This window comes from Choloepus didactylus, chromosome 4 (assembly GCF_015220235.1).
Source record: "Choloepus didactylus isolate mChoDid1 chromosome 4, mChoDid1.pri, whole genome shotgun sequence".
Taxonomy (NCBI): domain Eukaryota; kingdom Metazoa; phylum Chordata; class Mammalia; order Pilosa; family Megalonychidae; genus Choloepus; species Choloepus didactylus.
Window position 1 is genome coordinate 190,244,061 of NC_051310.1, and position 8,809 is coordinate 190,252,869.

Genomic DNA, 8,809 nt, shown 5'->3' on the forward strand with positions numbered 1-8,809 from the left:
AAAATATTTCCAAAATTTATGTACATGATAAAATTTTATCTAGAAGATATAAAGATCTCTTACAACCAGATAAAAAATACAACACAATAAAAATATGGGTAAAGGACTTGAATAAACAGTTTTCCAAAGACAACATACATATACTCATTAGGTACATGAAAAGATGCTCAGTGTCACTAGAGAAATAGAAATCAAAATCACAATGAAATACTACTTCACACTCATTAAATTGGCTGTAATAAAAAAGAAGAACAATAACAAATGTTAGCTAAGCTAAAATATGGAGAAATTGGAAGCCACGCAGACAGCAGGTGAAAATGTAATATGGTGCAGCTGCTTTAGAAAACAGTTTTGGCATTCCTCAAAATTGGAACAAAGAGTTACCATGTGACCTAGCAATACGTCCACACAAAAACTTCTATGTAAATATTTGTAGAAGTATGCTTTATAAAAGCCAAAGAGTAGAAACAATCAAAATGTCTATTGATTGAGGAATGCAGAAACAAAATGAAATGTTATTCATGCAATGGGCTATTATTCAGCCATAATAAAGGAATGAAATGTGTGCTAGTACATGGATGAAACTCAAAAACAATATGCTAAGTGAAAGAAGCCAGGCACAAAACCCTACATATTGTCTGATTCCATTTATATGAAATGTCCAGAATAGGAAAATGCAGAAAGATTGAAAGTGAACTAGTGGTTTTCATGGGTTGGGGAATGGAAGGAAAGGGAAATATATTAGGATGAATAATGGCCCCCAAATCCCTGAAACTTGTAAACATTACCTATTTGCAAAAAAAAAATGGTCTTTGTGGATGTGATTAAGGAGCTTGAGATGGGGCAATATCCTTGATTTTCCATGTGGGCCCCAAATGTACTTATAAAAGACAGGAAGATTTCCAGAGGCTGGAAGATGTAAGGGACAAATTCTTCTTTAGAGTCTAGATGCAGGATGACTCTGAGGAAAGGTATGATCTGATTTTCATATGAAAAGGATTACACTGGCTTCTGTGTGAAGAACACAATGTAGAGAGTAATGGTGGAAGCAGGAAGAGAAGTTATAAAGATATTGGAATGATACAAAAATAGATAATGGTGTTATCAAACAGTGTAGAAAATATTTGCACTAAGAAGAGGTAAGTTTCTGAGTCAAAATCTTGTAGGCATTCCCAGAAAATTTAGTGATGGATTGGATCTAGGATGTGAAAGACAGGAGGATGATACACAAAAGGTGATGCTTAGCAGGTAGATCTATGAGAATAGAGATCAGCAAAGGTCTTGGCTAGGTATATATATTTTAAAGTCTTAAGTAAATAATATTTTAAAATATTTGAAATATATTTATTTTAAATAAATATAGTGTTATTTAAAACAAAAGACTGGGTGAGATCACCTAGGGAAAAAGTTAGATTGAGAAAAAAGAGCCCCAGAATATGCCAGCAGTTAAATATCAGGGAGATTAGAAGGAGACAGAAGAGGAAATCAAGAAGGAACTCAGAGCTACTGAGACAGCAGGCATCCTGGAATCCAACTGAAAAATGATCTTTAAGTAGAAGGAACTGAACTTTGACAAATGCTGCTAATAGATCAAATATTCTGAAAACTAAAAATAGACCACAGGATAAACCAATATGGAATTTGTTGTTGAACTTGACAAGAGTGATTTTCAAGGAAAATGAGAAAAGAATTGGAGACAACAAATACAGAAAAGTGAGAAATTTTTCTGTAAGCACAAGAAAAAATAAACAGGACAGGGATGTGTCGTATGAAGAGGGACATTTAATGAGGTGATATGACAATCAATGTTTGCTGATGAGATGATCCAGAGAGACAGAACACTTAATAATCCAGGACAAAGAGGAGACTTCCTGGAATGATATCCTTGAACAAACAAGAGTACTTGGGTTTAGTGAAGAGGCAGAGGGTTTTACCTTAGCTGGAAACCAAAGTATTCACCAATAGTAATGGTACAATGCTGAGATTTTATGAAGAAAGGTTAGAAAGGTGAATAAATGGCTGTGGTAGCCAGTCCCCAATATTCCCTCCACCACCAATGAATCCCACTTCCTGGTGTTCATACCATGTGTAGTCATCTCCCCCAATGTACCAGGGTTGGTCTGTGGGACCAATCACATATAGCAGAAATGATGTCATGTCTATTCCAAAATTAGCTTATGAAAAGAGTCTCTGATTTTGTTCATCTTGGTTGCAAGATCCCACTCTTGGAACACTTTCTTTTGGGGGAAACATGACAGGAACAGCTCCAGGGAGAGGTTTAAATGGTAAGGAAATGAGGCTTCTTACCAACAGCCAAGTGAGTGAGCTTAAAGCAGATCATCAAACCTAGCCAAGTCCTCAGAGAGTACAGACCCGGCCAAATTCTTGTCCATAGTCTCAGGAGAGAAACTGAGCCAGAACCACCCAAGCTAAGCCACTCCATATTCCTGACCTTCAGAAACTGCATGAGATAATAAATGTTATTTCAGGCTTCCAAATTTTAGGATAATTGTTACACAGCAATAGATAACTAATAGATTCAGACCTCACTAAGCTGTATCCTTAATTGTTGGGCAAGAATTCACCTATAATCTCACCTACCGGCATGTAATGAATTCAGATACCCCACCCCCCATCCAGTGGCATGCAGTTACCTCACAAAAGAAAGCCTTAAAGAAAAGGGCAGAGAAAGAAACAAACTAACCCCTGTAACTTTTTTTGGCTTAACAACAAGAATTTATTGGCTCGTGGTTTCAGAGTCTTGATGTCTTGCTTCCTTTCAAGGTTGGTATCTTCTGTCTGGTCAGCAGTCCTTGGGCTCCTTGGCACTTCCATCACAACCCATGTAAACTCTTAAAAAATACACATTTCCTTTGAATGAACTACTTTAATTCATTAATGGAAATCTTAGGGTAAAAACTATATATATATATATATATATAATCAGCCCATTTTAGCCCCAGAACATGGTAAAAAAAACATGTCAGAGCTTTATTTAACTTTCACCTTTCTGGTACTCTTAATTACTCAACTTATCTTTCAAAAGACTGGGTAATAGAATGCCATCTTCCTCTTCTTTTAAGGAAGCAATTTGGAAATTTCTGGATTAATGAGTGGGCTGAATTTATCATGTACATTCAGTTTCCCACAGGGAACACTGTGTAGATAGCAGTATTCTAGCACAGAGATATTAGAAGGAAAAAAACAAGAATAGAAGTTATAACCTTATTCCTTATTATAAAAACCTCTTTCACCTTACCTCAGGTATACACTGATATTTCTAAAGCTCTTGAGATATTTCAGGCAGAGAGACAATCAGAGAGAAGGTATAGTAATACATAACATTAGCTAGGGATATTTTACAGCACACTACCTAAGTGGCACTGCCATTTGGTTGTCGTAGGGAGCATTTCACACTTATCTGAAAAAAGAATTGATCTGTTTCCTAAAAACCTGTTCCTCCAATCTACCATAAGTCAGTAAATAAAACAATTCACTATTGAACCACCCACATCAAAACCCTGGTCCCGGGTCTCAGAGGCTTCATTAGCGTCAAGGGAGCTGCACTCAAGTTGGGGCCAAAACACCCAGGAAACAAGAAAAAAAAAAAAAAGAAAAGTGTACAGTTGAGGAAAGAGATAAAGAAATGAATTTTTAAATGTTTTAAAATGTATTAAAAGGTCTGGGGTGGAAAGGTGTGGAGTGGAGGTGGGTGAGGTTATAAAAATGGCTTAGGATTTTTAAATGCATTAAGCCCCTCAAGAGACAATGGCAGGCCCATTGGCTGTTCAGGAAATAGATAACTAATAGATAACTAATAGACTGGGATCTCAGTGAGCTGTATCCTTAAATGTGTTGGGCAAGTGTTGTTCCCTGGGTGGCTCCCTGTTCCCTCAGTCCCCTCCATCTCAGGCTGCTGCCACCGCGGACCCAGCACCTTTTTTGTCAGAGTCCCTGAACTCTCACTTTCTTTCTAATCTGTTACATCAGATCACCAGTGTGCCCCAGCATGTCAGACACAGCCATGGATACTAGCCCTGAAATCACCACCAAGGATGTAAAGGAGAAAGAAGTGGAGGAGGCAGAGAACAGAAGGGATGCACCAGCTAATGGGAACATTAACAAAGAAAATGCAGAACAGGAGGCTGACAATGAGGTAGATGAAGAAGAGGAAGAGGATGTAGAAGGAGATGGTGAGGAAGAGGGTGGAGATGAAGATGAGGAGGCTGAGGCCACCACAGGCAAATGGGCAGCTGAAGATGATGACGAGGAAGATGTGGACACCAAGAAGTAGAAGACTGTGATGGTTGGGTTCATGTGTCAACTTGGCTAGGTGGCCTAGCTGTCTGGTCAAGCGGGCACTGGCCTGACGATTCCTGTGAGGCTATTTGAGGCTGGTTGGTTTGTCGGATCATCAGTCAATTGACTGTAGCTGACTGATGACTCATCAAGGGGCGTGCTTCCACAGTGAGAGAATGCAATTGGCCGGATTTGGTCCGGGTGATCAGTTGGAGGCTTATAAGCCGGACGGTTAGAGAACCTTCACTTCTTCTTCAGCTGCTCAGTGAAGCTTTTCCTGGGGAGCTCGTCGAAGTTGCCAGTTCGTTTCCTGAGGAGTTCATCAAAGTTGTTGGTTCGTTTCCTGAGGCGTTCTTCAAAGTTGCCGGTTCGTTTCCTGAGGCGTTCTTCAAAGTTGCCGGTTCGTTTCCTGAGGAGTTCGTTAAAGTTGTCGGTTCGTTTCCCGAGGAGTTCGTCGGACGTCTTCCTTGGAGTTGACAGCTTGTTGACGGCTCTGCAGAATTTGGACTCATGCGCTCCCGCAGTTGCGTGAGTCACTTTTACAATTTGATAATAAGAGACATCTCTCATTGATTCTGTTTCCAAGGAGAACCCTAACTAATACAACTTGGTACCAGGAGTGGGGTTGATTGCTTGCCCTTTCCTCCAGTGCCAACTGCATTCTCCAGAACTCAATTTTCCTCCATCATCATCAGACTACCCTTCTGGTCTTAGAAGAAAGGAAAGGGGAGGCTGGCCCCTTTTGCAGCAAGAGGTGGGGGGACAGCTACTTGGAAACTTTTGGGGGAGGGTGTGACCCTGACAAATGTGCACCTCCCTTTTCCCAGAAATAGTAGCACACTTCAAGATACATTTCCAAATAGTCTTAGTTAAAATTTCTCAACTTCCTGACTATAGAGTTGGCCCCAAAACTTCAGGGGAATGTGTCACTGCCAGGCCTCCTTCTCTAGGTGATTGCTCTTAGGTGTCCAGAAGGACCATGTCATCTGACAGTAAGCTGTTCTCTGTAAACCGAGCTGGGTTTCTTAACACCCATGTGTGTGAATGGATCCCTAGGACTCCTTTCAATCTCACAAAAGTTGCAAAGGAGAACATGTTGCAAGGCTGGCCCATTTCCTGCAGGTGATTTATTTTTCTTTAATTTATTGACCAATACTGCCAAAAGTTTATCTTAATAATCTTGTGAAAGAATCTGCTTTTTATTTTGTTAATCTTCTGTAAAGCTACTTTCTTCTATATTACATTTATATTTACCCATTCTTCATAATTTCTTCCTTCTTGACCCCTGTGGGTGTGCTCTGTTGCTACTCTTTGCAACTTTTAAGCAAGAAGCCTAGCGGATTGTTTATTACCTCCCCCCATGTGTTTAATGCTACAGATTTCCCTTTAAGTACTGATTGAGCTTTGACTCACAATTTTGACTGTAAAATGTAATATTTTCATTATCATTCAATTCAATGTATTCCCTAATTTCCCTAGTGCTTCTCTTTTATTGCAAGCATTATGTGGTATATTTTATTTATTTCCAAACTATGTGGGAATTTTTTTAAATGACTGATACTTTGCATTTGAAGATTCCTGTTCATAGCCAAAATTGAGATCAAAGATTTAAAGATATTTGTGATGTCAAAAATGTATATATGTGAAATGACATTCTTAGGCCTAACAATAACTGCAGTGTTGGTATATTACTATTAACTCAACTCTAATCTTTATTTGGATTTCATGGCTTTTCCATTAGTGTGCTTTGTTCTGCAATTCCATCCAGGATACAACATATTTAGTCATCACATCCCTTAGCTTACTCTGGTCTGTGACAGATTCTCAGACTCTCCTTGTTTTTCATAACCTGGACAACTTTAAGGAATAACTAATGTTCATGTATTTTGTAGACTGTCCTTCAATTTGGGTTTATACACTGTTTTTCTCACCATCACACTGGAGTTATGGGTTTTTAGGAATACCACAAAAGTGATGAGCCCTTCTCATCACTTCACAGCAGGGATACCTGCTATCAACATGACATCACCGGTGAGTTAGTCTTGAACAACTGACAAGGATTGTTTGACAGGTTTCTCCACTGTAAAGTTATTTTCCCCTTTTCATATACACTGTTCCTTGGAAGCAAGTTACTAAATCCGAACTAGACTCTGATAATGGAGGGGGGTTGGAAGTGGGGAAGGAAGGGAGCTAAATTCCTCCTCATTGGGGGAGTGTATCTACATAAGTTATTTGGTATTATTTTGTAAAGAAGATCAAAGTTAAATGAAATTTAAAATTCAGTACAGCAATCACACTAGCCACAGATCAGAGGATCAAGTCAATAGCTAGTGGCTATTATACTGGAACAAAATATAGAATATTTTCATCATCTCAGAAGGTTTTCTGGATAGCACTGATTTGATTTTCTGATATTTCTTCTTTTCAAACATATGCATTTAAAGATACAAATTTCCAAAAACTGCTTTTAACTCATTCACAAAATTATTTTCATTTCCAAAATAAGGACCTATGAATTATTTAGAAACAGGAGGAGGACTAGAATGGGGAAAACACAGCACAAAAATAAATGAACCACTCTCTCTCAGGTCTGTGAAAATGCATGGGCAAGTGGCTCTTTGTACCTTAGTCCCCTTGCTTGCCTCATCCTATTCCCAGCTCCATTTAAAAATATGTATTGCTTAATTTCCCAAATATTGTTTGTTTTCTTGGAAATTATCTGTTATTTAGAAAACATAGATCATACACCAAATAAAAATCTCTTCCCTTGTTCTCACATGGAAATTGAAGTTTTAACACACAGTCAGTTTCAACATTGTGTATAACCTGATTAGTCTCTGGAACACTGGGTATCTGTGTTACACCTGAAACTCTGAACTAGAGCTCAGCAAATATGAATGCAAGTATCAGTGTGTACAGAAATTTTTAAACAAAAAAGCTGAGACTCCAGACTTCAATTAGAGATATGAATGAAGCAGATCTGGTTAAGACTAGGGCAAATCAGGTCAAAGGGTAAAGGCTGAAACTGATTGTGAGTTAAAACTTCAACTTCAATGTGACAAGGGAAGAGATGTTCATTTGGTGCAGGATCTATGTTTTTTAAACAATATAACTTTTACAGTCAGTTTAATCAAACACCACAATTGCATGGAACTTTGAATACAAAGTGAGATATGGTAGGTTTGTATAGGTTAGAGTAAAATAGCAACACATTCCAAAGTAATTTGGGCAAAGAATAAAAATATATATACAGGGCTCTTCTGGGGAGCTGGGGGAAGTGTTGGGCTTCCTCACCTGGATTGTTGCTGATGTTCACACAAACATTGAGGACTGATGTCTTCATATGATGAGCTCACTGTCTTGGGGCTTGCCCTTATGAAGCTTGTTACTGCAAAGGAGAGGCTAAACCTTCTTATAATTGTGCCTTAGAGTCTCCCCCTGTGTACCTCTTTGTTACTCAGATGTGGCTCTCTCCCTCTAGCTAAGGCAACTCAGCAGGTGAACTAACTGCCCTCCCCAACATGGGACCTGACTCCCAGGGGTGTAAATCTCCCTGGCAACACAGGATATTCCTGGGGATGAATTTGGACACAGCAGTGTGGAATTGAGAACATATTCTAGATGAAAGGGGGATGTGAAATGGAACAAAATAGTTTTAGTGGCTGAGAGATTTCAAATGGATTTGAGAGGCCACTCTGGTGGACATTGTTATGCACTATATAGATAACCCATTTTAGGATATAATGTATTGGAATAGCTAGAAATAAATACCTGAAACTACCCAACTCCAACCCAGTAGCCTTGACTCTTAAAGACAATTGTATAAAAATGTAGCTTACAAGGGGTGACAGTGTCATTGTGAAAACCTTGTGGATCATACTCCCTTTATCTAGTGTACGGATAGATGAATAGAAAAATGGGGACAAACACTAAATTAAAAATAATATGGGATGGGGGATGATTTTGGTGTTTGTTTTTACTTTTATTTTTTATTCTTAGTCTGATTCTTTCTGCGGTAAGAAAAATGTCCAAAAATAGATTGGGGTGATTAATGCATAACTATATGATGGTTCTGTGAAAAGCTGATTGAACACCATAGATGACTATATGGTATGTGAATATATTTCAATAAAACTGAATTAAAAAGAAAAGATCCAGAAGGAGACAAGAGTGAGAAGGTGCACACACAGGTGCCAGGGAATCCAAAGGACTGGAGCCCAGCCTGGAAGCCAGGCCAGAGGGCCCGAGACCCCTGATGCTCATGTGGGCCCTGTGCCCAGGCAGAAGAGTTTTGAACCTGAGCTGCACATCCACTGAGCCAGTGAGGTGATCCAGGTTCACCTTCCTCTACTCAGCTCTTGTCCCTCACTGGATGAAAGCCTCCTGGGGCAGTGGCCAGGCCACTGTCTGCTCAGTGGGCAAGGCTTTCCCTCTGTGGGAACTGAGGGTCAAGTGCTTCTCCCCCTGGACCCACAGGGCTAAGGGCAGCCCCTCACAGGAGAGAGGAGTG

The 8,809-nt window shown here is 39.4% G+C and overlaps 1 pseudogene; it reads left to right on the plus strand.

Moving 5' to 3' along the window:
- The first annotated feature begins 4,009 nt into the window (after positions 1-4,009).
- On the plus strand, positions 4,010-8,594 carry LOC119533054 (annotated as a pseudogene).
- The last annotated feature ends 215 nt before the right edge of the window (positions 8,595-8,809 follow it).